This window comes from Syngnathus leptorhynchus, chromosome 20, assembly GCF_054491065.1.
Source record: "Syngnathus leptorhynchus isolate UIUO chromosome 20, UIUO_Slep, whole genome shotgun sequence".
Classification (NCBI taxonomy): Eukaryota; Metazoa; Chordata; class Actinopteri; order Syngnathiformes; family Syngnathidae; genus Syngnathus; species Syngnathus leptorhynchus.
The window spans coordinates 3,947,399-3,974,349 of NC_141214.1; the positions used below are offsets into that span (position 1 = coordinate 3,947,399).

Sequence of the window (26,951 nt, forward strand, 5' to 3'; positions counted from 1 at the left end):
AGTGGAGATGGCGATCCGGTGGACAGCTGGATGGCATCTCCTGCTCCTGACAAATTCACACCATCAGAGGAACATCGCATCCCGACGCTTGTTGCAACACTATAGAGGCGGTTGTCATGGCGACCTGCGCCGAGCTGACTCCCCCTCCCACGATCTGAGTGGCCTTGATCCTCCAGGAGAAATGGCAGGGATGGTTTGATACCAGCATGAGAATTCAGTCTTAGGGGTACTCCTACTTAAAAATTCATTTCATCCAGATGATGATTTTTTGACGTGTCAACGACTACGACGACCGTCCCTTGTTCATCTCCGCTCTGCAGTGTAAGCCAGCTTTAAAGCAAAGGTTGCCTTCACCGAGGCTCGTCGATTGCATCGATTGCGGCCGGTCGCTCAGGGATTGGGAGAATTCAACGCGAGCGCATGTTGGGAGTACAACCCGGGCCTCAGGGGACGCTTTTAAATATCACTGGGATTTATGAAAGGTCTATTTCTTATCAGCTTTCAGTTGGCGAAGAACACGGCGTACACACGCTCACTGTTTGATAAATGTTATTTGGGAAACAAGACAGGTGTGGCATTTTCTGTCTCACGTACGCGCAGATGTGATTTGTTTTATGCAAAGTGCATTCCAAATTATTTCAGAAATACCCCTACTACTCAAAAGTTGAGTCAGCATTATTGTTTTTGCTACTTTAACAAATGCCTGTGAAAGTCAGAATTTCTTTTTGTTGGCCTGTAAATATCAGTGATGGGAATAAAAAACTAAAATGATGTTGGTAATTAACAGTACAATGAAGAATGATTGTTTTGGCATATAGACTACAAGTCCCACAATGCATTGCGTGCACCTGGATGACACCGCCTGGCATCAATGACCTCATCACTTTCCCCTCACTTGTTTATATAGCTTGAGTCGCGACGAAATCAGGTAAGTGAAATATCAAATTCCTGTAGAGCACAATGGATGATTTTATACGTTGCATTGTTTTTTTATATATGCATTGGTGACTTTTACTATTTAGAGAGCAGTTTGGAATGATAAAACTTGGTCAAAATTTTGGTTTCTTGCAGGTCTGGTTATGATTGCACATTTTCTTTCAAGTGATAATAAGTTACCTTGACTCTCAGAAAGAATAGCAAAATAAAGCAGGACAAATTCAAAATAATGGTAGAAAATGGTTTGCTTTTATGGTTTGGTTATTTTCTTCTATTATGTCGTCGTGACGTCACGCACCTGTGGATAGGTGCACTCATAATTTTGAACCATTGTTTTGTTCCGGTTATGTTAGAATAGAAACATTTGATAACCAGAATTTCCTTCATTTTGAATTGTTACTAAGGTTACCAAATGTGATTCCATGCCAGCGTTTAAAGTCAAGATTTCAAGTTCACTTTGAAACATTTGGCATCTTCACATTTTCTTTCTGCGTGTGCTTGACCACGGCAGACTGCGGCTCGACGCCCACGCCAAGCTGCATTTAGTGGCTTTTGAAAAGAACAACATTTTGACTTTCCCTGGGCAGTTTCTCCTCATTTCTGCTTTTCTTCTCTTGTCTACTTTCCTTGTTAGCTCCTCTTGGGTTCCTCACCTGACATTAGCCTCAATCCCGACTGACTGAGCTTCAAGCTGTAGATTTGAAATCTCTTTTAGGTTCACATTGTAATCTTAAGTATGTGAGCAGTACTAATTTTACGAAATTCAAATCGGGATCGTTTCTAAGAAGCTCTCAAATCATCATCAAGTTACCATGGAGATTTCTGAACTTCATTTGCCCATAAAAATAATAACAGCTTTAAATGTACACATGTAGAAAGTCGTTGGGAAAATTACTCCGTAAATGTCATGTACTACATTTCCTGACAAATTGTGTTCCAATTTCCCCGCAAACGCACAAATTGTCACATGTTGTCTTATTTAAGTGTTTTGCATCTTACTCAAAAGCCTGTGCACTTAAAAGTTTTCTGCTAGCACATGACAAATTCTTTTGTTGTTTCCTTCCCCTGAACAAATGCATCCATATAACCAAGCGAGCACGTAATCATCTAATGGTGTTCATTTGACGTCGTTTGCATGCCAACACCGATAATGAATTCATTAGCATTTAAAGGCACATCACAACACCACCACGGGACCCTCTGGAGCGAGCAACCTTGACGACTTGGCAATTTTTAGAAGGAAAGCGGCCCCTGTGAGAGCACTTGTACTCCTTTGAGTTATTCTCAGTAACTGGGACACTAGTTGAACTTTTTATTTATATGCAAACACACATGCACGTAGCACTCATTAGAATGCACTCATGTCACATTAGTTCCAGGTACTTGTCACATTGATAATCCAATTAGATCTACAAATGATTCTGCTGGTTTTAGATTGACTGTGTCAAACATTTGATATCATTTGTTCAGTGAAGAAGAAGAAGAAGAGCGTTGTATGTTCAACAACTCCAACGTTTGCCGTGAGCATCTGACAGTTCCTCGCTGAGAACATTGTGGAGTCACCTCGCTATACTCACCTGACCTGACTTTGTGGAATTTTTCCATGAAGATGTGTTTGGGAAGGTTGCAAAACATTGCTACCTAATATTCATATTTGAACATTTTTCGAAACACTGGAAAACTTTCTTGGTTTCAGATCAGTTCAGATAGTTTGATAATATCTTTTTGCACACTGCTGCGGTTTCCCGAGCGCATCAAGTGTGTTGGCCAGATTCCCGAAAGCAAAAGCGCCCTTTCGGAAAAGATTAAAGATGAATTACTCCCTACCTTTTAAATCTCTATAAAAGGGGTTTGAATTTTGATACATTACATGATACAAATCACCCAATAATGATGTGTATTACTATTCAGACACGAACGTTTGTATGTAACTTCATTGTTGCCGTTCTAGCTCTAATCCGCCGTCTTTATCTCGCAGGTGTCAGCTTACGAGCGACACGGACGGGGCGTGGCGGCCTTGGTGAAAGCACTGATGCTTCCTCCTACGAATCTGCAGCAGAGCAGATAATGAAGCAGCCTAATGCTTCCTGTCTAGAGATGGGCGGCAGCACAAAAAAGGTAGCCAAGATGAAGAAAGACCGCGTTGTCGCCACAATCTGCCCCCCGCGTGCCCTTCAAGTCAGGCGGGCTCAGCTGGCCGAAGCGTTGGCCAGCTGCTGGGCGTTGACGTGACGCCGTAGCCACGAGGCGTCACCGGGGACATCATTAGGCTTCTGTCGGCATAAGCCCGGGAAAAAATGGGAGTAGGAAATTAGAATGGAACTCACTATGGTCTCATTTAAAACAAGAAGCTCCTCTTCTTCTTTGCTTGCTCATGTGTGTGTGTGTGTGTGTAGGTTCATCTTCACAACTCATGCCAAACATTGCAACCCCCCCATCCCCCAATTTACTTCCTCCTGTCATCCTTTCTTCTCTCCCACCTGGACTTGCACAGACCTAATAGGAAACAAAAGCACTCAGACAGTGCAGACTTCTGCCAAGGAAAAGCAATTAGTGGCAAGATTTGCTTGCTACTAGCCTGCATGTATTTGAGAAACAAAAGCAGATTTGAGATAAAAATAGCTCTCAGGCTGGAGTTTCTAACTCAGGTCACATTGCAACTATATCTACAGAAATGTATGTGTGTAGGTAGACAATAAAAGAATATCCACATATGTATATATTATTTATCGTCTGCGAAAAAAATCTTCCTGAGTTTAACATGTATATGCATTACTTGTGTGTATTAGACTGCCCCCTGGTGGTTAAGGCACACGCGAGACATTATGAATTCAGGAAATCTCCAATCACCGACTGTGACATTCTTTAAAATGTATTTTTTTATAAATCACAAAACGTTTTCTTCCGCCTCGAGACCCGACGACACGTGTTCAGTTTCAACATCCGAGCATACGTCGAAAATAAAAAGCTGCTTTTTATTGAACAAAACCAGAAGCCGTTTTATTTCGTCACTAAAAGATCATCTCGTGAATTTGGAGGTCTTCTGCGTCACCGAGCTCGACCTCGACGCCGGTGACACGTCCTCGGGCGAAATTAAATAAAAAGCGTAGCACACATGAATACTTTTTTAAAAGGCTTTCTAAAAGAAGAGAGACCAAAGTTTGAACCATAACAGGCCCCGGTGCTTTCACTCTTTGAGAATTAGTAATCCCCTGCCACCGTGAAATAATCCCTCCAGTGCTTATAAGCATCATAAGAGATGACACCAGACACTTGATGCTTGAAGCCATGCCGTGACATCTTTTTATTATACTGGAGCCTCTCTACCTTTAGTAATGGACCTTTTTCTTGCAGTGGCACCAAAGGAGGAGGAGCTAAATGACTGCACACAAAGGAGCTGATTGGCTAACAACATCAGGTAAGACAAATACAAGGCATCTTAATATTTATAACTTATCATTTGGAAGTATGTCAATAGATAGTGGAACCAATTAATTCACGTGACATTATTTCCAATGGGGAACATGTATTTGCAAATGAGAACAACCTGCAAGTGGGATGAACAGATTGTTGTATTGTACTGCAAAGCGTGTCGTCAAACTGCGGCGCAGTCTGAGAGGTGTTTAAGATGCACATATCTAATATACACAAAGAATGAAGGCGCCGACAACACAAGCAAGCGATTCAATATGTAGAGCAGGCTGGACTTACAGCGCCTCTATTGATCTCAACGGCCGGCGGCTTGCATAATTCACACGGGGCCCATTTTCCGAGCCCTGAGGTCTTATCAGTGAATAAGGTTCTGAAAACAACGGTAAATAATCGAGTTCAGCGACAGCGAAGCCGGCATATATTACTTTTTTTTTTTTTGTGTGTGTGTGTGGGTAGAGAAAAGAATGGAAAGTGTATATTGCACTGAAATTGTTTTTTTTTTGGTTGGTTTGGTAAACAAACAATGCAAAGTTAATTTACCATGAGATGTTCGGATTATTAATATTACAAGAGGATGCAAAACATGGTTGTGTTGACTTGACCCAGCCCTCTGCCTTTTATAAAGAACCACCATATGGAAAATTCCCGCCTTTTACGGGGAGTGTAAACGTAGCTATTGGTTTGGAACAATGGCTGACGGGTTGTTTAATTTCACTCCCATCGTGACCAACAGCGGCGGGACGCAGCCTTTCAGCATCATTACACACACTGATGGAAGTGGATGCAATAAATCCATCCCACGCCGAGCCCTTCCTTCTTTCGCCCGCCGTCTTGGCCGCTGAATTATAACTCTCACCTTTCCCCTCATTCCTTCTTTTTTTTTTTCTTTTTACCTGCTTCACCGAGTACAGGGAAAACGCCCACCCGTCGAGCGGAACGACGTCGGGCTGACTCTCGATGCCGCCCACAGTTTTCAACCCTCGACGTTCTCATTTGCAACTTCTCCATCAGGCGACAAAAAAAGTACTTGGCCAAGATGAAAGTTTCTCTTTGCGCTTGGCAACGAGAGGCTTCTCGGAGTTAGGATCTCTGGCTTTCTTTTTTTTAATGACTGCAAAAAATCGCTGGGATGGAACTCAGTCGAGCGGAGACCTTCAACAAGCCTAATTTAGTTCAGCACTAAATTGGACACCTGATTGTTTGAAATATGCTTGTAAGATTCTTGCAATAGTTCTTCAACTGCGACTTAGGAAATTTGCATCCTTGGCTCACTTGTTCCAAAAATACTTCCTTTAGAGCAGAAGTTGAATTTTAATTTTCCACTGATTAATCAGTTCCCCCAAAAAATTTTCATTAGAATGAATGTATTCATTTTTGTCTATGAATGTGTACTTCATTGCATCCTCAGCTTTTGCACATATTGAATTTTTCCACAACATATCATTTAATAGCATCATATCTCGTGGTTGTCGGGTTACGTATAAATCTCCGCGCCCGAGTCCGAGCTGACCTACGCCCCGGAGACAAGCCGCAATAATGGAGTATTGATGTCGCGGGGTGAGAAGAGGGCGGTAATTAGATTTGGTTCCTGCTCTCGCTGCACCGCTCTGATACGCAACATTTCTAATGAGAGTCTCGCTAGCTAATAATTACCTTTTGTATCGCGCGTGAAATGAAGGCGTCCTCGCCACGACAAACTGCAACAAGCTGACCTCGGAGAGGCTCGGCGTTTTGACGCCGTCGTGTAATTAGGTGTCATCACACCGAGCGATGCGTCAAATCGTTCGGATGATGCAAGTAAATCGACTCCAGCTTTGAGTTATTTTCCTTGTTACATAGAAGCGGAGGAATATTCAGTCTTGGGGTCAAATACAATTAATTGTTGTTTGAAAAAAAAAAAAAAACTGTCTGGAGAATTTAATAGCTCCACTGGGATTTTACCGGTACGGAATCGTATTTTATGAATGGCACATGCAGTTTGTTGCTCTGATTCACTTTTCCCTGCTGTCACTGGTCAGCTGATGAATGGTTGTAATAGTGAACAGAGCATTCGGCAACCTGCTCCCCCTCCCACCTGTGTTCATCCATCGTTTGGACACGCTTCACCTAACCTTCTTCACGACCGAGGATTCCCCCTTCTCAATAGTTTTTTTTTTTTTTTTGCACAACTGTCTGGTCACTTCATTAGGTACAGCCACATTTTGTAATGCAGTTCTGATCCCAGTCTGGATTCAGTGAAGCAGCAAAAGAACTTTTCGCACTTTAGCTCCCGCGGCGTCAGCGTCATCACATACCCCCCACATATGATTCGTGTTCTGTATTCCTTCACATGACTTTTGGAGATAAGCAGTTTTTTCTCTCCATGCCTGATTGGCCTCAGTCACAGTGCTGCATGTTAATGGCGGCTTATAGACATCCAATATAGATGGAAAGTCACGTGGGATTTTTTTTTTTTCAAAGTAGACTTCTGAAATATTTTCTGATTTTGTAAACGTCGTGAAGGAAACACGAGTCGAAACATTCCGAGTGACATTGGTGCTTTTCCTCCTCGGTGGCGGCGTAATAAAGCAGCTCTGCGCTTCATTGCCTCGTAAATCCTAATATCGTTCCTAAATGAAGCGCCGCCTCGGTTGCCGCTCGCTTACTTAGCCGCCGCTGCTCAGGCCGTGGATGCATTTATCTGCCCGTGCCCCGGAGACGGTTGCCGTGTTGCTATCGGGATGTGTTTGAAACCGGGCCTGCTAAATGTAGCGAGTGGGACACGGCCTGCCTCGGGCTGTGATTTGACACCCTTTTTTGATCACTCTTAATACCATTGATCTTTGCAGCGTGAACACAAGTGATCATTGATTTTTTGCACACGCTGAATTTGAACCCTTGTCACCTCGGGCTAACACGACCCGGTACTGAAGGTTAGAGATAGTTTGTTCCTTGGCATTTACATGAAAGCTCTTTTACCACATGCCGTTTTCTTTGAGTCGGTGGATGTTTTGCAACTAATTGGTGGTGGTAGGCAACAAAATGCAATAAAACCTCTGGAATGTTTTGTATCATTGTGATGGCGTGTTTTGGCCTTGCTCGACGGCTTTGTGAGTCACCGCGAGGTGTCGGAAACATTAACGGGAGGGGGGGGGCACTAACATCCTAGATTTGCAGCGTAAATGTGCCATGGCAAATCCTCCAAAGTTGACATCAAGGTCCCACGCGTCAGCAAAGAATGGACTTAGTGGGGATGGACTGCAGAGTGAAGGCGCAGCAGATTTTTTGGGTGATGATAGTGCCTTTGAAAATTCATAATCTTGATGGATGAAGTCAGCCTGATAGTGTCTTTGGATTGTGCTTGAAACATCCTTGAGGAGGAGAAAGCTTTGATGAGTGGCTTCCTAGTAGGGATTGACTTTATTGAGGATCATCATTTGATTGATTTCATGATTGATTTGTTCATTTTGGTCTTCTTTAGACCGTATATTATCTTTTTTATTATACTGGCTAAGCAAATTTGAACATTAAGAAACTGTGATCCACTCCAGGCCTATAGGTGGCAGTAATTCAAATGATGCAATGTGACAACCTCCCCAAACATGAAACTTTAAATAATGGCTATGCCGATAAATAAAAAACTTTGTCACACCACAGTATGCAATTTAATCGGTCACGCTTCGCATGGTTATGTGGCAACCGGTTATCTTTTGTTTTTGTTTTTAATAATCTTGCAATGTGCGTGACCAAAACACAAACCATTTCTTTTTTCATTATTCATTCCATTTGTGCGTTCTATGCTCGGCGAGGTCGAAAATACCTCCTCAATTTCAAAGCCAGCAAAGCTAGACAATTTACAGCAAAATATTGCAAATCAATATTTCCCTCCATTTTTTTTTATTTTTCATGCATTTATTCACTGCCTACGTTTCTTTGCAGACAGCACATTCGGCGCCTCCCATGGTTGAGGACACGTGGCATGGCGCTCAGCCGCAGCAGTAATTGCTTTCGGGCACAATACATGCGGGCTTTGCGCTGGGCTTTTGAAATAACAAACAAAGTCTGCGCTACACTTGCCACCCACGGGCAGCAAACGCTGGTGATTCACTGCCGCTGCACCGTTCCTGCAATATTTAGCAAAGGAGACAATCTCACCGAGGGCCATATTTGTGCTTTGAGGTTCCATTTTTTTTTTTAATAACATAAAACATTTCTTTGTACAGAGTCCAATAGATGGGCCTTCCAGGGAGAAGGGATTATTTGTAATGTAAACAAGACTACTGTGTTGTCTTGTGTCAGATGTGGGATACGGACGTGTGAACTAGTCTGTGGACCAGGGGTGCTCAATCAGCGGCCCGTGGGCTCCCTCAGGCCTGCTCACCACCTATTGGTGATCCCCAGATGTGTTCCAAGATCACACCAGATTGTTTCCTCAGCCCCAAACATTGTTGTTGCTAGCTAAAATATGCTTATTTCCACATTGGTGGCAGTAGCCCCCCGAGGCCCCCCCTTCTAGATCCGCCACTGCGTATCATTTACTGCGACAACTTGGCGCCTAGGTGCATTTTGTGTTAGTGAGTCGCATCTTAAATGAGTGTCTGTCAATGGGAAGGATAGCGCCTGAGATTTTATGCAGCCACAATCTGCCGGCTAATCCCTGCCAGATGCTCGAAATGACAGCGGGACATCTTATTTGCCTCCACCTGTTTCGTCCAGCACGCACTCTTCTCAAATCGTTATTTTTCCAATAACCTGTAAATATGTAACCTCGTTAAACGTGTGCGATGACACGACGGAGATGGAAAGGAAAAGAAATTCTGCTCATTACACAGGCAAGTGCAAATGAGTCGTTATATTTGATGTGTGCGGAAAGTAGAGTTTATCAAAGATGACTCGGTTCTTTCAAAAGTTTTTATCGCAGATGCAAAAGCAAACCAGGAAAGGAGATTCTCTTCATTGTCTAGCAAGGTTTTGTCTACCGTGATTCAACCAAGTAACCTCCAAGAAGTGACTCATTCACTTTCTCAATCATGACCGTCTCGAATGGTCTTTTTATAGACAGGCGCGGTGAGAAAGGGGAGTTTGCGCCGTTGTGGGAGTGAACGCAGACAACTTGCTTCTTCTATGATGGTGTCTGCGTACCTAATGTGGTGTCCTCAAAGCGTACGTTCAACCAGACAAGCACTTCATGCCCCCCCCCTCCCTCCCCCTTCTGTTCACAGTTTCCTTCCATCTCACCTCTCAGCACCTTCCTCCCACACCGAGCAGGCTGCATCTGTCCGCGGCGCTTTTCTCCAGTACATCGCTCGACAATTGGACTTGTGACAGGCCGCACTTTTGTGCCAGTCTTATGTGTGTTCAAGTGTTCTCACAAGTCGGCAGGAGCTTTTCAAAAGGAGCTCCTTAAAGCTTTCCGTGAATGTGATTTTTACCCGAGTGAAATTTTTCCGGCTCCCGTCGGAGCTTCAACGTAATTTTTTATTTTTTTTTTCCCCCCTATTCCGGATCGACAAACTAGACAGGCAGGTCAAATACTACGTTTAGATGCGTTGAGCTTCCAGGAATGTTGTGTTTGAAGAGATAGCAGCAGCAATGTGTGGAGCACAGCTAAAAAAATAAAAATAAAAATAAAAAAAATCGCTGCGGCAGTTTTTATAATACTATTTAGTTTCGTCTGTCTTCATAAAAATGGGCCTCACTGGTGTTTATTTGTACGGAGGGGCCGGGTTGCTAGCGACGGGTCTCGATGGTACGAGAGATATAGTAAATAGTGGCGCTAATGCACTTTTCTTGTCGGCACAAAAAACAAGCTGAAGCGACGACAGGCAGGGTGATGTGTTTAACGAGGGAGGGGGGACACAGAGAAACATCACCTCTGCACAGATGCCTGATCTCTGTCTCTCTCTTTCTGTTTTTCTCACTTCTTCCTCTTCCCACCTTCCGTCTGTCACACGCTCACCTTTCTCTCCATCCTCATCGCCATAACGACGAAGCCGCGAGCCAAAGAGGAGACTTCGGCGACTGGAATGTGCAAAATGAAGAGCAACTTGCTACTTTTGTTGTCTCCTTAAATGTGAATAATTTACATTTTAAGTGTGAATTATTTTCGTATTTCAGACACCGTCGGAGTCTCGTGACTTTTTTGACCGCATTTCGCACAGCCGTGAAATTGTTGTGACTCGCGTCGTGGTGATGCAACCCCGGCGTAACAGCTGCCAAAGTTTTGCACGCAGAATTAAAAACGCGGAGTCTCGCAACCCGCAAAGTCCGAAAAGTAAAGACAAAAAAGTGGCGCCAAAGCACTTTTCTAATACGAGGGGGTCACGGCAGCTAGTCCGATGAGTCGAAGAATGGAGAAGTGCGATGTGAGCATCTCTCCTTTTTTTTTTTTTTTGGTCCAACACTCTCCTTGATGCTCAATTTACCCACCAAGCCCTCCGTCGGGAGGAATCCATGCAGTGACCAAAATGCTGTGACAGCTCAATCGGCCGGAAGGCGGTGCACATTGTAAAACACAAAATAGAGGCCTGCAGCTTTCAGGCTGCATTTACTCCACGTGATTCAAGTGACATAATTGCCATTTTGCTTGGAATATGGGTCGCGGTCAAACGAGGAATCATAATCAGGCCAAATATGGAGGACAATATATATCGATCGGAGTGCAAGTGGAATTGAGCTGCCTGTTTTATTTTTTTTCTGGCATCAGCATAGGGGATTTAGGATGAACAAAGCGAACGAACGTTGGATGAAGAGCAAAAAAAATAAAAAAAAATGGCACGCCGAGCCGCTGCCCACGGGGAGCGACCGTTTCCTTTGATGGGACTCGCGTTTTAAGCCCCACGGCCAACACGAGCTTTAACATCTGCTCCTGTCGCACTCGGGGATGAGGTGCACACCGCTGCGCCGTGGTAATCTGCTGCCCACCCCACACATGTATTTCTCTCATGGCCGCTGAAAAGGCAGATGTTCCAAAAAAAAATGGCAGCCATTGGTGACAGAGACTCTCCACATTTGGCTTTTTCGCCAACATTGAAATGACAAATGTAGTTTTCAATTATTAGACACATTCTTAATACCCCGTGTTACCTTTCTGGAGAAACAATTCCAACTGTTGGTTGTTCAATATAAACAATCCGGAGACACGGCAATTTTCTACCTTTACAGGGAGTATAAGAGCTGGAAATAACAGACACAAAGGTGTGAAGTTTAATACTCACTTCCGCCTTGAAAGCATTTTACACATCACACCGGGAACCGACATCATCGAAATATCCGATTGTGTGTTTTTTTTTTCTTTCTTCTATTGTCAGAAAAGAACGCACGGGTGAATAAATGCGGGATCTCTGCACGACCGCAAGACGAGGTTTTTATGTGAAAATTGAAAATGCAAAATAGTGTCTCGTTTGTCCTAAATCAGTCTGCCAAACGCACGTCGGTAACCATTTGCCATTGGGAGAAAAACAACGTGAGCACCCGAAGAGAGTGCCATCGCAGCAAGTTAGCATCCAAGCAGACAAGTGTGAATTGATGTGTCACCTCTGCGGTGTTAAAGGAGACATAAACCTGGATCCGTCCATCTCTGTGCCACCGAGCGTGATTCACATCCTAATGGGAGAGCTGCCTGACTTTGCCTTTTTTCCTCAAATGACACATGAAAAGCGATATGCCATCTTTTTTTTTTCAGGATGGAACGTGAGCACGTTTTAGTTCCGTAAAAAGCTTCCTAGGGAAAAATAAAGACAAAATAATGGAGCTGGGAATTTTTTTAATGACAGCCACCCACACTGTGGTGACGAACACATTGCATTGGAAGTTATCCCGGGTTTATTCGACATCCATGCGACAAAATCCATCAGTTAAGGTGAGCTCAGGTAAAGGAGGTTTCCATGGTAACAGCTGTGCTTAGAGTACAGTTGTTTCTGTATCCGTCTCACCTTTGGTTGAGCAAAAAAAAAAAAAAAAAAAAGATTTCCAACAAGGTGACAACCGCTGAAAGGTGATTTATTAGACAACGGCAGACTTTCAACCGCTAACATCGCCCGGAATGATTCACGCAGCTATAAATTGAATCCAGGCAAGTTCTGGATAGTTTTGCAGAAAAAAAGAAGGGGAGTAGTTTTGCATCGGCGAGTGTGCGCAGATGGCACTCCAGCCAATTAGAGAAGGAAAGCGGAAAGGGAGCCATTAGCGGACAATTAGATGTGATTGCATCAACATTGTTTCTTTGGTGGGCTCCAGCGCTGTGTGAAAAGTCCAAATGTTGTGCGCCGTGCTTTCTTATTTTCACTCGGTTGCAGCAAAAGAGAACTAGAAGAAAAAGGACTCCGCTTGTTAGTTCACTTGGGGTCCCCCTAAAATATTTAGAATTGGTTATATGACTTCATCATAATAGATTGATTTTACCATTACAGTTTTATTTTTTGGGGAAGTTACAACTACAAAATAAAAGTAAAAATATAAATAAATAAAAAGAAATACATAAAAATAAATGAATAAAAATAAAACCCTGATAAGCAAAAATATTGCTCATTCCGTATTTGATAAAAGACTAAAAACTTTCTCTTTAAACCGGCTTGTATCGATTGTGTTCTTCTGAGGGATGGGCTCAGCATGATAAAACGCAGGAATATTTTAAAATACAAAAAGTGTTATTGGAAAGAAGATAAATGTACCCAGGAGTGTAATTTAACACGGGCTATCGATTTTGCCGAGGTATTATTTACCTTTTATCATTTCCAGCTGGAGACATCTGTGAATTTGTCACTTCTACTCGGAGATGTAACCGTACACGTTTGCGTGTCTTTTATGCACGGATGCAGCTCATCTTCTGTCAGAGTATGACTTGAACGCGGCGGGGAGCTTCAGCATCAGGGTAAATTTAGGATTCTCACCAAAGGAGCTGCCTGGCTTTCTTTCCTTCCATCTCCACCCGCCCGCTATTTATGTCTCTCCTCTTCTCCCTTTCATTCGCCCTATATCGCCATCACTCCAAGTCAGTGTGGGTTGTTTCTCAGCGGGGCGCGCTTCAAGTGTTGATTGCGACCATGTCGGGAAATAGCGGGAGATTGGAGGTTGCCTCGTTGATGCGAGCTCACACTCGGACTGGGCTTGCAAGGACAACAATGACGCAGAGGGGCCCAAACAAAAAATGAGCATCAAGAGTCGGAAAACAAATAGAAGGATCTCAATTATTCATCCTTAAGCCACTCTAAACTCGGAGGAAGCAGGTTGACCCAACGGTGCTCCAGTCCTGGTCCATGTTTACCATTTTGGACCTTCTTCAGCATTTGAAAAAATCATTTGAAAGTGTAGAAAAGCCTTACATGACCACGTTCATAAGCTCCCAGGGGGGGGAAAGGAGGACCTGACACAAGAGTCGTTTTGACACACTAGGAACATTAAGCCAAAGGCGGAAACATGAGGTTTTGTTAAATGTCAAGTGACTAAGAGTCCTTTGTGCTGCGTTTATTAAAAACGGGAGCAACTAGAAAAAAAAAAAAAGGGGGGTGGGCGGAGTGGTGGGGGTAACAAAGCCTGGATTCGTGAAGCTTGTTGAACGCACTGCCAATATCACGCCTCCCTTTTATAGTGAAAGATTAGCTGGTGCAAGAATAAAGGTCAGAATAGTGGAGTCCGTCTTGGCCATGTCAGCCGTGGGATTGGATTGGCCGGCCTTCAAAGGGAAAGATTATCATGGCGCCGAAAGCATCAAAAAAAAAAAGTTACCCCGAGCTGACGGCCCAGTTCCCGGCCAAATGACAAATTACAGCTGTTGGTGTGTGTGTGTGTGTGTGTGTGTGTTTTGCGGCGCATCAAGACTCCTCCAAGCTCACAAAGCTCTCTCTCTCTCTCCATTATCCGGACGAGTGCTTCCATTCTGCCCGGATTCTGCTTCACACGGCATCGCTGCCACCGCGTCGTTCCTCCGCCTCCACGATAAAGACGTCAAAACATATATGTACACGCCAAACGGGCGGAAGAAGCCATGCATAGGAGACAAAGATGGACGGGGTGGGCGGATGGTGGAAACCCAACCCGGTGGTGTTTATCCCCATTTCTCTCCACTCTGTCAACCACGTAGTTTAACCTTCACCCCTTCCATGTCCAATCCAAAAATTCTTTGGAGATCTTCCAAAAGATGGAGCGTCATGATGATTTAATCTATCTGCTGTCGTCTCCTTCCGTCTTATTTTATATGCCGCTGCTTTTCCTTGTGTCAAAATGTCTCCAAGGTAATGAGCCAACCCGGTCATTAACCTTTCAACCACGTTGCTCACCTCATATTTATTGACTCCCAAGGTCACCGTCTGCTAGCTCAATCCCACCTCACGTTTTATTACTCAGACCCCCCACCCCCCGAAGATGTGTCGAATATGTAGACGTAAATTAGCCCCGAAGAAAACTAAAAGTAACTCGGAATTTGGTGGTGAGTTGAGTCCAGATCGCGAAAAATGAAAAGCAAGGTTCCGCTGCTGCATCTTTGAAAAATTAAGAAGTTTCTTTTTCGATGTTGATAAATGTGAAGCCTTAAGTGGTTCTACATGATGCTGTTTTTCCTCGTCTTGCCTCATTGGGACAAGAGAGAGAAAGCAAGTAAATATTGATGCTCGTTCTGCTCCCCCTCCAGGCTTGATCCATCTGGATCCATCGTAGCCTCTGGAGAGCAAACAAGCTGGAACATCCCCCCCCACCCCCACCCCCACCTCATCCTCCTCCCTCGCAGTTTTTTCTTCCCGAGCTTTGTCGCTCCAAGTTTTTCGCGACATGCCATCCATCCGGCCGACCTCCTCGAGACGCTCGAGTGTGTTTGTCTTTGCTTTCCCAGTCACAACAACTAAAATATAGATGAACATCCATGAAGCAGAATAGCCGAGATCTTTGAGTGCATGCGGCCGAGCGGACCGTATTTCCATGATCGGGGGGGGGGGGGGGGTCAGCTTGATGGGGGTGATTTAACAAATGTTGTTATCTTAAGTGGGGAGTCATGCATCATTTATTTGTAGCCTAGCTTAGCATCAAAGAGTCCGTCTCATTTCTGCTCAGCCCTGAGACGATATCTAAGCATGTCAAATGCTTTTTTAGAATCTAAGCCACGCTTCAGAAAGTTTTTTTTTTTTTCTAATCCGGAGCTCCTTGCTCTCCTCCTTCCTCCGTGGCTTTTATTAAACAGAACCCGTTTTTCTTGTCACAGTCCTCCCTCGCTCCATCACTTTTTAATAACCCTCCTATCTTTAATGAGTTCTGTTATGTACACAGGGGGCATCGGCTAGGGGCCAATTTGTGATTTCACATCAGATCAGATCAGAGAAAGCTTTGGAACAGTAAAAAAAAAAAAAAAGAAGAAAAGAGGGAGAGAGAGAAAGAGAAAAAAAACACACATGCACAAAACATCCAGCGTATCGCCTTCTCATCTCGACAGACTGGGGAATAGCAGCGTTCCCAGAGATTCCATTTTGGAGTGTTAACGTGTGGGGGGGGGGTCTCATGTGGTCCATCTAGGGTCAGTTAATGATATACTTGTGGATGGGCTTAATGAATCTCCCCTGTCCTGTCTCAACGCCATAGTAATTTTAGTAATTGGATGCAAACTGGGTGAGAAAAGAGAAAAAAAAAACGAGTTTTCGCTATCTAGTCCAGGTTACGAGCTAGTTCCAGTTTTGTCGCAATCTTGCAGAATTCTCTTTAATCGTAATTATATGCAGGATGTCCAGGCGTGAAAAACAAAAAAGTCGTATCGGCATTATTCTGCCTTTATTTGTGTATTGATCAAAAGGTCTCGAGCTGCTGTTTGGCATCTTGTGTAGGGCAAGGCAAGGACAGATTTGTTGTCAAACGGGCTCGAACCCACGCCGGATGATTAAAGCGTACCACCGATCCATCGTGTGCTACTTCAGAAGCTTCGGGAAGGGGTGAATGTGGGAATTTGGGTTCAAAGCTTGTCACAACCCATTATGCCGTTATTAATAGTCATGGGGATTTGCCAAGCCTGGATTGGAGATATGCAAAGGCGGGATGGCTTTTTTTTTTAAAAAACAAATCCATCCATCCATTTTGGACCACTTTGAATGATCTTCATTTTTGATTCTTTTATCCACTTCTAACTGTTAAGTAAATTTTATCGCTGTGTTGTGGTGCTTGCGCAATCACAATAAATCCCATTCCATTCCCATTAAGGTTAAGTTTATGAGGCATTGTGGCCAGCTTTTCAAACGATGTTGGAAACCAACATCCTCACGCTCGACTAGATCACCGCCCGCGTATATTTCCTGCCGCTTGTGTGCTGGAGTCTGTCCCAGCTAATTTTGCATCACAATTGGTCGCTAGCCAATCTCAGGGCAGGACCAACTCCAGCTTTTCTTTTATTCCCCTACGTGCTTCCACCACCGCTGTGCCTCTTCATCTTTCTTTTTTTGGAACATGCTACTCAATCTTTGAGTAAGTCCAAAACTAATTTTGGGCAACATCCCCATCACTGGCATGAGTTGAGAGCTGCCTCTGCCAGGTTGTTAGCCCATCTTACTTTTCTTTTTTGTATTTGGGTCACGCCTCGCCTGTGTTGACAGGGACGGTTTCTTCCAGGGCGGATTAAAAAAAAAAATCGTCTGGCGGCCGATATGTCGAGCGGAATCGCCGGCTGACCGTAGACTTAACCGTCGTGTTTCGTGTGATTCGCATCCTCTCGTGATGCCTGATTAGAATGATGCAATCCACTGAAAGGACCACAAACACTCTTCGGAATCATCAAGCCCGTTTTTGCCGGGGGAACCAAACATCCGACTAGATATTTTATATAGTTTCACAACAGGGTGTCTTTGTCAGTGCTGAGGCGGCGTTTGTGTATGTGGTCTAACGACAGATGAGTGACCCTTTCGGAAAAGGTCAGCGGCACTAGAGGGCTGATTTGGAGAAGTGTCCTCCACTCAGCGACTAATTAAATGTCAACGATTCAGATTGGACACCGAGTCATGCTGGGAAAGGGCCGAAGGAGAGTTTAGGAGAGCGACAGCGAGATAGAACGAGAGAATGAACCTTGCTGTAAATGTCAGGTGTTGTCTAAGATTTGATTCGGGCAGCTCGGAATGTCTCTAAAGGTGAACTTTGGGGAAATAAAGCTTTTTATGATCGTCCTCATTCAAAGTGCACACAACCGATGTCAAGTTAGTTTATTTCCCCAAATCCTTTCATCCATTTTCAACACTCGAAGCTCAAACATTCCCTTAGGTCTCGTCGAATAATTCAAATGTTTTGGACGGGGGGAAAAAAAAAAATGGTGTCGCAGAGGTTAGCCGCTGCTGTGTTTGCTTTAGGAAACAAGACTATTAGTTGAGGAATTTGGGAACTAAACCGATGGTGTCGAACGCACACGCAGCTTCGTGTGTGTGTGTGAAAGTATTATGAGAGCAGGGTCATTACATTTTTCCTGAGGGAAGATATTGGAAGCATCTTCCTCCCCATAAAAAGCTGTTGAATAATTCACCATGCCCTAGTTTCTGCCCATTAGCTTGACACACTGCTGGAACTCTCTTGCCGGGGGTAGTTGACAGCTTTCTTACACATAGACGCACACGCACATGCATACAAGGTCACACATCCAACTTAGATACACACATTTAAGACCCCCCCCTCGCCCCCTCCTTCCAGTTGTGCAAACAGCCCGATGATTGTGTCACATCATTACGCCACGTCTTGGCTCGTTGTCCGTGAAAATGAAAGTGTTTCCTCTTATTTTCTTTTTTGAACTTGCTTTTGTGTCTTCATCCACCTCCCACCTTTCAACGCCTCTCATTTCCATTCTCAGCTTGTCACCAGGCCTTGTCACTTTCTAAATTTGCTGCACTGTTCGCTCGCCGCTGTCATTTTGATGTCGCTCTAGTATTTTCGAGCTTGTTGCTTCAACTTGACTTGCAGCTTTTCTATTAAACTGTGCAGAAAAAGCAAAAGAAATATGGATTTTCCTTCAACTAGAACAGTCTCTTAAAAAAGCAAGGGTGTGTCAACTTTTGCAACCACATTGTCTTCCGGCCACAAAAGAGTGGCCATTTTTTTGGTCTAATTTTTTTTTAAATAACACAAATGGCATTTAAACAGGGGTGTGTAAACGTGATATATACACACCGAAATATTTTTTATTTATTTATTGAATTATCAATCCTCAAATGATTACAAAAACAAAACATTTGAAACTATTTTGCAGTCACAGAGAAAATGTCAAAAGATTGAGAGCGAGCTCCAGGTTTGCCTCAGAGGAAAGCTGCGACATAAACATTTCATTTGGGCTCCTCTTGAGCCTTTCATTTTTCATACAGCAGCACTTGAGCGCGTACGACCGACTGGTGTTGTTTCAGTGGGCTCGATATTCCGCCAGCGCTTAAGTGAAACACAAGTGATGGAGGTCAATATGGCTTCCTGGAATGGCCTGTTCAAATATTGAGCTGTGCTTAAAGTTTCAAGTCCATTTCGCGCCAGCCCCCCATCCCTCTTGTGATACAATCTCGCATATTCCAAGCCAATAATTCATGTGCGTGGATGGGAATGTTTCAGCAGCCCGAAGCTAAATTAACCTGAATTAATGATAAGCACACGACAGACACTTTTCTATTTCAGGCCAGCCTTGAGAAATGACATTTCCGAGAAGACTTTCCAAGTCACATTGATCAAAGTATCCTACCTCACCTTTTTTTTTTATTTCCAGTTGCTTACCAAAACAGCAGTACCTAAAAGTCTCTGTGTAGTTTTATTGATTAAATTCATTAGCAATGAAACCGTCTTGCTGGCGCTCTCATTCCAGCTGTCTTTTGCACACGCCTTTATTTTTCAGTCTCCTGTCATATTGCCAGCAGAACAGCTGCTAGATTATAAGAATAGAACAGTAAAACTCCTTTTTTTTTTTTTTTTTTTTACACAAAAGTTCCAGAATATTTGCATTTCAAAGCTGTAGTAATCCTTTAAAGCCGAACCACTGCGACACGGCCACTCATTATTACTCGGCTGCGATAATAATACAAACAAATCTTGCATCGTATCATCTCGGATGAAGATGAATAATAACAAAGAGTCGTTGGGAAAATTGGAAATCCATAAATTACAATGCAGGAAGTGGATGCGGAATTTGACAAGCAGGTTTCGGATACGGTGTTGAAACTGGACATCGGAATATTTCATCGTGTGTGTAAATCGGTGATACACCCACCGGACACTTGATTAGGTACCTCTGCACACTTGCCTTTTCCCGCTCCAATATGGCTTCCGGCATAAGGGCATTTAAAATCAATGTTCCGATTCCTCTCCGCAAGAAGTGCTGATGCTCTGGAGTTTTCTCTCCGTTTAACCGGTAACGTGTCTCACCATTTTTTCAGTTGCTTCAAAGCGTGCAGTCGTTATCGTTTTCGTGCAGACCTCCAAGCCGCCACGTGACTTCAAAGGGAATCGGTAAAAGGTGTTAACCAAAACGTATTTCTTCGACAAATGTGGCTTTCAACCTCAGCGGTCAGTACATTAGGTACACCTTGTATACATTCATTCTTGATGGTGATGGCTCTTGTAATTGTTATTTTGAAATGACAATTTCGCTTTGAGCTCAGCTTTGGACGTCGACACTCTGGCCACTTGGCGACGAGCCGTCAACACGCTAGTTTGTTTTCACATTCATGTATTCACTCAGATGTCAACCAAAGGGAGCCCGGCACTGGCGAGCGGCAATATCTGGGAAAAGGTGGCATCCCATTTCATCCTTTATGGATCAAAAGCAACACATCAGGAATTTGGATGGCCAACGTCGCTTCAAAATAACACAGATCAAAGTATCGCTGACCCCCCCTCTCATTGTATTGCATTGGTGGCTGTCAACTATCCAAGGGTGGGATGCATTTGATTTATTTTTCCGAGCTCGGGTGTGAACTGGGCCACCCGGTACCTTAATGAGGACTGGAGAAAATGCACGGATGGAATTTTTTTTGTGCAGGAGCCTTCACGCCGCAGTGCAATAAGTGAGTGCAAGGAGTCCGGGGCTCATTACGCAGGACAGAGTGAAGTGAAGGTGAGGTGATGGTGCCAGAGGAGTTGAAGCTTTGTCCTTTCTCCCACACGCTCCACGCCACCCTGCCTCTTTCCTCTCTTGATACCCCCCCCCGCCAGTGTTCCCTCTAATAAGCGCCCCCCCCCTCAAGCTCGCTCACGTGTGTGTTTGCGTGTGTAACATCCATCCATAACAACATCATTATCAGCTTTTGTTTGAAGCCTCGACTCTTTTTCTCTCTCTCCTTCGCCGGCCCTCATCTCTTCTGCCTCGTCTGCCGGCACTTGGCACTCTCGCCGCAGATGAAGAGAAGCAGAGGAGGGAGGATGTGGAGGGAAGGAACCATGTTGGTTGCATTTGCATATCTGACACATGGTGAGGGCTGGAGATTGGGTACTGGAGCAGATGTCAATTTACATATTCAACATTGGTCCGTTGCCGCCGTAGGTTGTGTGTGTGTCGGGACGGAGGGATGTCATGGATGTGACAAAGACACGGCTGGAGGTGAGCCGTATGCAAATGGCACCGAGGTGGAATCATAACGAGTTGAGCGCTATAGAAAATAGATGGATTTTTCTTTTCTTTTCTTTTTTTTTTTTTTTTTTAAATCCCCCCACCCAAAATCTGTGTGGCAATATTGGTGCAGTTAATGAGAGTAAACATGTCCTGCTGCTCGGCGAGCTCATATTTATCTTTCTAAGCTGGCTGAAAGATTTTTTTTTTAAAGAAGGTTTTCCTACTCCAACCACTGCTTAATAATTTCACACCGTCTTCCATTTTTCATTTTCTCTCCGCTGTTTCCGTTCCTTTGATGGCTTAGTAGAAGTAGAACAGGTGGTTTTGGGCAACAGGCAAGTCAGCATTTCAATGCATGGCGAGGGAGGGGAAAGAAATAGCCAGCTCTGGCGGGAACGGTTTGGAGTGCACTTTGGAGGGATGGGCCGTGTGCGTGCATCTTCTAGAAGAGTGGTCCCGTCGGAAAATAACATCAGCTGAGTGGGGGGTGTGTGGAATTCTGCACGTCCCCTTTTCATTTCTTTAATATCAGCCATATTATCCCAGTGTAGAAGCATTGATTGTATTGTTTGCTCATCTGTTGCCATGGCGATTTTCATTTTGTGATTTCCACAAGAGTTGAAAATCATTTTGTTGTGATGAGCCTTTTGGTATTTTCAGCTGATTTATTGGATATTGTCTAATAAAGAGCAACTTAAAATGATTTTTTTTGGAATGAATTTCAAAGCCAGAATCTTTTATTCGTGAGGCAGGCATGCTAACCGCTAGCTTTAAACTCAAGTCGAATGTCAGGACTCGGTTTTGTGTCCATTTGCCAGCTTCGTTTTTCCTCTCCTTTGCTTCTCGGTCCTTTTCTTGTCCATGGTTCTGCTTCCACTAGCACACGCACTCGATATGCTATCGATCGGTTTGCCTCTGTGTTCTCTGACCTTGCTGTAATAGTGCCAGAGAGGTCGCCGTAGATGGATTTTTCTGAAAAAGACACTGTCATGTTCGGTAATCTATGGTTGCAGCGTGCCAATTAACAACCAAAGCCCCCCCCACATCCCCAACCCGTTTAGCAACTATACCCGGCCCTGGAATGCGGCCCAAAAGAAACGACTTTTAAAAAGAATAACCTTGCATATGTGTGTGTGTTTTTTCTTTTTCTTACTGCTTAGCTAACCGTTTATCCGTTATTCCCTAACGGATTGGCTGTTGAAACAGAAACATCTCTTGGCCACACTGCAAATCGCACACCCAGAAAAGCTCTGCATCACACCAGCCCCTCCCTCACCCTGCCTTTCCCCCTGAGGAATTTGTCCTCCACAGATGGTGGTAGAAAAATCCTTGCTACCATAGTGACACCCTCATGAAACTTCCAGCCCCCCCTCCCTTACTCATCACTATCTCCCAATCTCACCTCCCTCTTCATCCCCTTTTTTTTTTTATCTCCCGCTCGCTGCCACCTTTTTGTTCTCCAGTGTCCTTATCGACACAACCCAACATCTCAAACTTCACTCTTTTGTCCTTCGCTCTCTCCACTGGCTTCTTTCATCAAGAGTTTCTTACTTTGCCTTGAGGTCGGGCAACTCTACTTAAACCCCCCCCCCTCCGCTCCATCTTCCCACCACACGTCTTGCCCGAGCCTCTTTTGAGCACAGTGCTGTCACCAAGCCTCTCAGGGGGTACTAATGGAAGGAAGCATGAGCAGACATGCCACTTAAAGCCACTCTTTTTCAAACGGGAACATGCTCTTATTTCCACGCATCACCTCGCTCAGATTTACATTATGCATCCCGGACCAAACCATTCAAACGGGGCAGCTATAAGTTCTGCTACAAAAGCCTGAGCTGCAAAAATACATAGATGGATTTTTTTTTTCCCAGTCAATAAAGCTTGTCATTAAAAACCTGGAAAAAGTTCCAACTCGTATTTGTCTTTTAAGCCGCTTAAAATGTCATTCCACGCGACTAAATATAATTTAAATTAACACGGCTGCCTCTCATCTCTTCCCAATATGGTGACTCACAAAAATATACAATTTCGGGGGCGCCGCCATGATATTGTAACAAATCACTGTGACCGAGTTGGATGAAGGTTTCTTCTCTGTCGCTTGCAGTTACCGCCATCGGGCCTCTTGTCGGCCATTGTAGCTTTTCCTCGGAAAGACTTTCTCCAGGCAAGTGTTCCACATCCAGAGTCATGTCGTTTTGCTCCATGTGGAACGCGTGATGAATTTCCACCCTTTCTATCTTCGCGTCCCCATGAGGCCAAACATGTCTGCAGGTTCCAATCTCACAACCCTCCAGGCTAAAAAAGGCGGCATATAGATATGAAAGCAAGTGGCTCCTTTTATTCATACGAACGCTCGGTACAAATGGATTCCGATAAATGAGTTACGCCGCGACAGCTGGCCAGGGAGCGCACGCCAACGTTGGCGCCTGCGTTCACCTGGCAGCGTGATGATGTCCGCATGAACAGGCGAGGTGAGGACGGGGACATTTTAAGGAAGACCTAGACAAATCTTGATGACATTAGAGCCCAGGGAAAATGGCTCCTGCTGCTATTATGCCAAGAATACAATACACTATCTTGATTTCATGTGCTAGTATGGATAAGTCACATTCATGTTCTGCGGTATGCAACACGGTGAGGTTTTTAATCTCATCTTAATCAAGGCTGTTGTTAATTAACCCGACGCACGTCCAAAGCAGCGGCAGCTTCTCCCGAGTCTCGTTAGCGATGCAATTAGCCGATGGGGTAAGTCATAAACAAATGAGGGGCACGATTTCCTACCGTCGTAAATATAAATGATTATAAATAATGAATAAATTCCAATTCAATTAAAATATAAAATTAAAAAAATGAAATGAAAAATAAGTATTTAATTGGATTTTTTGATAAAAGTAGACTACGACTGCTCCATTATTCATTGCTATGCGAGTCACTTCTGTTTGTAAAAACTACTACTACAATATTCTTTTTTTATTGTCCAGTTCTTTGTTTTCATGGCCAAAAGTGTAAATAATATCTTGTTACATTGCCAAAGTCCACTAAATAGAATATTGATGTCCTTTTTTTTTTTTCCCCCCCCATCCTCCCATTGAGAGGTTTTCACTTGTAAATTATCCATATGTACCATACGATCCAGCTTACCGGACATTAATGACCAAGCTTTTTATTACTATCGTAATGAGTATATTAAAAGCATGGCTGTTCGCAGCACACAAATGTAATCACAACTGCCTTTCTTCTCCCAAGCGTACCTTTTAAGCTATTTCACTGGAATTATTCGATATGAATATTTTAAAGGCCTCTGTCTTCAACTTCACTTTCTAGTTCAATGTAATGGGGAAGTGTGATATATTTTTATGCTCGTTAGTATAATGAGCCATTGCGGCCGCTGAGACCCAAAAACGTTTAATGATGGGATGTCCTCAATGACCTCTAATTGATTTTTTGGGGAGCATTTACAACCCTTTGGGTGGTGCAATCATTTATACAAAGAAGCTGCATCAATAACAAAGAAATGAAGAAGTTTGCCAAGTGAAAGACTTTGTGTCTCTAAAAAAAAAAGACTTAATCACGCGCAAAATTAAAAGGGTATGAAGAAAGGAGCATTTCTTTTACAAGTACCCCGCTTTAATTAATCTCATCTCAGTCTTGGTGGAATTAAATATTTCATTAGAGAAAATAAAAATGATGAATAGACATTCTTTAATTGACTTCAAACGGAATTGAGTTACCAGCCGTCCGCTCCCACCGTGGTGGCGGTGGCAGCGTCCTCATGAGAAGATAAAGTAAACAAAAATGACTTTCTCATGAAAGGACCTTTAATGATAAGTAGGGCGTGCAGGGAAAGATGCCGGGTTTGATGCTTCATTTTCATCCAAACGTTTTCCGCCAAATGTCAGATCAGTTGACGTTGCGCAACTTGAAAAGTCTCTTTTGGGAAATAAATCTCTTTGTGTGACATCACGAAAAAGGATTCAAGCAACTTCCATGATTGATCAATCAGATAATTAAAAGGTGAATCTCAATGGGAGCTGTTTTAGTGCTCAGCGCAAGTTTTTGGTATTTTGCTAGACTAGCACAGATTAAAAAAAAGGTGCGTGTGCGCAGTTGTGGGAGAGAGCAACCCACTTCCGGGCCAATCAAAGCAATTTGAGCTGCTTTGTTTGTGAGGGAGGCCTGAGGGCAGACACGTGAAGGAATTGCCAGCTAAAGAAGACAAGCTAGCACACACACACACCAAAGATGCCATCATTTGCTTCCACACACTCCCTCAGAATGATTAATGTCTTTATGCAGGCACACACTGAGCCTCTGGGAAAAGCAGGCTTGAACACAATTCATTAAATGTGTGTGTGAGTCCTATTGAGGTGATGGGCGGAGCAATGTGTGTGTACAAGTACGTTCCCAAGACGCTGGACATTAAAGGTTGTTTTTAAAATGGTGGAGCGGTGCACCTCACAGACAAGGAGACTAGAAAAGAAGTGCAGCGTTGCCACACTGATTATGTAATTATTCCGTCTGGAGCCATGATTGTTATGATTTGAAATAAAAAAATAAAAAATCAACTGTCTCACCTGAGGTTGATGACCAGGGAGACACAAATCACAATGACAGCAAAGCGAGGAGGGGGTTAAACTCGTATCACATTCTCAGCGTGACTCGCTGGAGGCGCCGAGCCCCTCGAACTGATCCGCTGCTTGTCATGCTTGACCCACTGGGCCCGGATGTGTGGATGCTGTACACCTCGGGGGGTTCGCAACCTATGGCTTGTGGACCACTTGCAGCGGGAACCCAGAAAGTGTTTTATCTGGCATACCTCGGCTTCTAAATAATCACAGAATGAGTGGAAATTTTGTCCTGTGGTGTCTCTCGCCTGCAAAAAAAAAAAAATCTTCCATCTTCTCTGCCCATCCTTGCGAGACGGCGCTGACGCAGATTCCATCTCCTGTACCTATTGTCACTTATCGATGTTGCTCGTGCACAACCCAACGTGACACTTTTTTTTTTCTTCTCAAGGGTGATGGAATGATTCGACAGGGGGGAGAGCAGGCACTCTGCGCGTGTCTCCCGTGGCATAGAGAAGTCAAGGTAAGGCACTTTTATTTATATAGCGCTTTTATTCACTGGCAAAATAAAGAGGACAAAAGGAGCTCACTAAGAATTGTTAAAAAAAAAAAAGGACTTTTAAAAGTGAAGAACTAAAATGTAGCTTTCTAAAACTAGACATTGAAATTGATTTTTTTATCATTTAAAAGTCTCATCAACTCCCCCACCCCCCACATTTTGTTTTCGCCCTCTAAGCCCCCAGATGCTGAAGTACTCCCAATCCGCCATTTTTCATCAGAGCACGCCTCTGATGCCCCCCCCCTCTAAAAAAAAAAGTGTTTCAAGCTCAAGTGCGTGCTCAAAGTCATGTCCTCATTAAATCAACAGCCGCCCAAAAAGTGGAGAGAGGTACAGAGAACAACCCTCTTGTGGCTCCACTCATGCCGCCACTTGGCCACGCTGCTCAGATCTGCAGACGGGCTCGGCGACAAAGGAATGCTAATGAACGAGGGATTTCATTCATTTATCGAGCTTTTTTTTTTTAAACTTCGATGCTGCTCGTCTTTGAGCTGTCACCGGGAGCCACCGACGTGTTTATGGAGCAAAAAAAACTTCACAACTCTGCCGTTGCTTTAATGGAAGCACGTTTCATGCAAATGAAGCAAACGGCGCGAGGGAGACGAGAACAAATGAATGTTATTAGCGCGGTGAGAGAAGACAGAGATTAGCACTCGGGCCGGATGGCCGTCTCGTGGTGCTCTCCAATGCCCACTACGGGCAAATGAATGTGCCACATAATTGCCTCTGCTAAGAACTTCCAAGAAGGAGAGCACCGTGTTCTCGCTAATGACCGTAATCAATCATTTATCATTTAGTCGACTTTTACTAAAGAAGCTTCGGCCTCCGAAACAATACGAGACTCGCCGTGTGTATGCAAAGCCGGCGCTCCTTTTCCAGATCGATTTCACTTAGGCTCCGGCGTGTTTTACAAAGACGAAAGGAGTGGGGGGGGATTGTCTTGCAAGTCTGT

The 26,951-nt window shown here is 44.0% G+C and overlaps 1 long non-coding RNA gene across 1 annotated transcript; it reads left to right on the forward strand.

Annotated features, from left to right (window-relative positions):
• Window positions 1-848: 848 nt before the first annotated feature.
• Window positions 849-25,968, forward strand: LOC147040962 (uncharacterized). Its single transcript, XR_015063013.1, has 4 exons — window positions 849-928; window positions 2,915-3,054; window positions 4,291-4,354; window positions 25,892-25,968. It is a non-coding gene; the product is annotated as an uncharacterized LOC147040962 (long non-coding RNA).
• Window positions 25,969-26,951: the final 983 nt, after the last annotated feature.